This window comes from Platichthys flesus, unplaced genomic scaffold (assembly GCF_949316205.1).
Source record: "Platichthys flesus unplaced genomic scaffold, fPlaFle2.1 scaffold_45, whole genome shotgun sequence".
Taxonomy (NCBI): Eukaryota; Metazoa; Chordata; class Actinopteri; order Pleuronectiformes; family Pleuronectidae; genus Platichthys; species Platichthys flesus.
This window is the reverse complement of record NW_026910019.1, coordinates 72,851-76,091: the sequence shown is the minus strand read 5'-3', so window position 1 is coordinate 76,091 and position 3,241 is coordinate 72,851. Positions and strand designations below refer to the sequence as shown.

The window sequence follows — 3,241 nt, the reverse complement described above, 5'->3', positions numbered from 1 at the left end:
CCAGTGCCACAAAAATCAAACCCCTGAATCCTAAACCCCAACCCTAACCCAAACCTAACCCCGCCCGTGCCACTGACCTATGAATAACAATCCGGTTGGAACATACGTTTAATACAATAACCATATAAATAATAACACACACACTTACATCTTCACACACACACACACACACACATACATATCTACACACACACACACTCACACACACGCACATGCACACACACAGACTTTCCACCCAGTGATGGATAGACCTTCCAATCACAAGAGCTTCTTACCTTAAACAAAAAATCGATAACAACTATATACGGAGGGACAGCTTCCCTCACGTGTAACCCCAACAACAGCGACCCCTGTTTGATGTCCTGGGGCAGTCTTGAACTTGGATCCCCCACGCCAAAGTCCTGAGCCCATCCCTGTAAACTTCTGTTTAGGTGCCCCGGGGCGGTCCTTGAACCCGGATCCCCCACGCCAAAGTCCTGGGTCCATCCCCGTTGCCACAGTGATTGTAGAAAATAGACAATCAGTTCAAATCTTGTGAGCTTCAATCCGGCTGGAAGGTAACCTAGTGTAGAATAACATACGAAAAACACAACAAAATCCCCCCCACATCTGGTTAAACAGCCTATACAACAAAGATATTTTCACGTTGTAGAAGGAACAATGATTTCCTTCATGGGGAATTCCATAAATTTCATTCCCCCTGGGGATTCGAACCCAGGTCCTCCACGTTAAGAACCTAGACCTTAACCCTGAGGCCATAGTTATTGTTAAACAGCACACACCAGATAAAATTACCTGGATATTTTCTAGCCACCGCCCCCCAAAGCAACCAATCAGATGGGACCCTAATTTTCCCTCCAAAACTCAAACAGGATCTGCCCTTCTAGCCCAATCACAAACGACCAATTTGCAAATACAACCAACTGATAGGTGGTTTGAGCCTTGGAGGAGGGACACACTTTCCCTCCTTCAACACTTTTAAACCACCAGAGCTACCAGTCTGAACAGCCTCCTCTGAAGAAGCAACAACCACTGCGAAACGTCAGGGATTTTAAAACCACTCTACGGTACGTCACCTTAGACTCTTTTTATCTTTTATCTTTTATCTCTTGTTTTAAAGCAGCTTTTTGCTTTTTAACTATTGAGATTGTTTGTTTTTAATTATTTAAAAGTTAGAATTTTTGATCATCCTGGGGGGCTTCTGCCCGAGGCCTTGTCTTCCTCCAAAAAACAGTTTTATATCGCAAAAAGGACCTCCTCTCCTCCTTTTTTGCTTTTGAGATGGAGATTACTTGTTCCTCTCAAAAACTTTTTTGAGATCTCCTCCCCCTTTTTTAAGAAACTGTGACAGGGGACTATATCTGGACCCATGCTTTTTGGTGCATTTTTTCTGTGGGTTAAACACTTTTAATAACATTCTGGAGACCTCCCGGACAAACTCTATCTCGCACTGGGACGAGCACACCGGAGCTCCTCTTTTTTGTATCAGTGTCCCCACCAGGCACCAGGGCACCAGAGGCCAAAGACCATCTCGCTGGAGCACAGCTGGTAAAACCTCACCGAACAATCCAGCACCCCAGCTCGGCAAAGGACGGCCAGGAGCAGATCAACCAGACCACTGTTGGACCTCCATGAGACCTTCACCGACGCTGCCAGGGTAAGAACCCCCACCAGTGATTATCAAAATATGTTTTTTAACAGAGCTAAGACCGTAGCGTCGAGTGGCCAAGGGCTCAGACCACAGCTCATGCACACAACACTACCACCACTGATGTCAATTAACACGCATTCAACACCACAAAACAAATACAACATTACACCCAGGACCACATACACAGACACAACACCCACCCACATACTCAATCATGCACCTGACCCGGAAACTCGAGCCGCTGCCAAAAAACTATTCCGTTTAATTCAGGCCATACACCATAAACATACAACCGATCACTCACTTGCAACTAACACCTTTCCACCAGGAATGATGAGGCAGGTCAACAGACTATCAGAATTCATCAAACCAGCCACACCCTGTGACACCACACGACACAAAATACAAAACAATACAACACACTGGATGAAAACAAACATGACTATATTACAAGAACACTACGCCAACACCATACATACTCTCAGCCAGACAACACATAACACTACAGCACTACAGATAGCCATTGGTTGGGCTAGAAGGAGATACGGGCAACGCTTCAGGCCAGACACAATTACAGCCACCGAACATGCATTGAACAGACACACACAACACCGCAACATGATTAACAAACAAAAACCTCTTTCCACACACAAGAGCAGGTTGGGGAGTTCCCTCTCCACCATCCCGGAATTATCCGACGAGGACGAATTTCCACCACTGCCAGCCTCCAGTAAGTTCCCACTGACATCCCAGCCACACAGGACTCGACAATATCGTGCACCCCTCCTCCCCACCCCTACCCAACCCCGGACAGTACCTGCCATGGACACTCAACAACCACAACCTTCTCGACGTACTCAATATGGCCCACACCCGACTTTCAGACACATGACTTTCCCCCTCCCCCAAACCAGGACCCCATTACACCAACACACACGACTTGCTTTACCTACATCAAGATCACAGAATAACACCCCCCCGAACGTACTACCCCACCCGCCCATACTCAAGAAGAGCCCTCTACAGACACAGAGGGCTCACCCACAACTGACTCCCCCCAGTCTCACCAGGGAGCTTAAACTAGCCCCTGAAGAATCAAACATCCCCACCCCCTCCCTATCAAAGGTAAAAACAGTCTCCTGGGGACCCAAACAGGTCCCTCAGGAGACGGGAGGAATAACATCCGATCCCCACCCTTCCCCCGTCCGACAGAAATTCACCAGACCCAACACTTCAGTGACACTACCATCCCCAAACACCCCAGACTTACCGACTACTAATATACAATCAAGGCCAAACAGACACACACAACAGATAGAGGCCCAAATCCACCAGCTACCGGACCCGCTCAACAACATCACAGAATCTGATGCGTTTTCCTTGGTTCCTGACATCATTTCTTCTCCCCCTTCCTCTCCCCTAGGTGTTGCCGGTGCCCGGACTGGCACGATTGGACAAGAAGGAGCCCCGACCGCATTAGCAGGAGGGTCATCACACATGATGAGCGGCGTAATAAAGGCTAATGTAGCCCACAACACCGTATCTGAGACCTCCTCTCAACAACTGCGCCCGGGGACTCCGCCTCCCGGT

At 48.1% G+C, this 3,241-nt stretch overlaps 1 long non-coding RNA gene across 1 annotated transcript; it reads left to right on the top strand.

The window, feature by feature from the left end:
• Nucleotides 1–1,025: 1,025 nt before the first annotated feature.
• LOC133950574 (uncharacterized) lies at nucleotides 1,026–3,241 on the top strand. The gene is made up of 3 exons (XR_009920378.1): nucleotides 1,026–1,657; nucleotides 2,306–2,381; nucleotides 3,075–3,241. It is a non-coding gene; the product is annotated as an uncharacterized LOC133950574 (long non-coding RNA).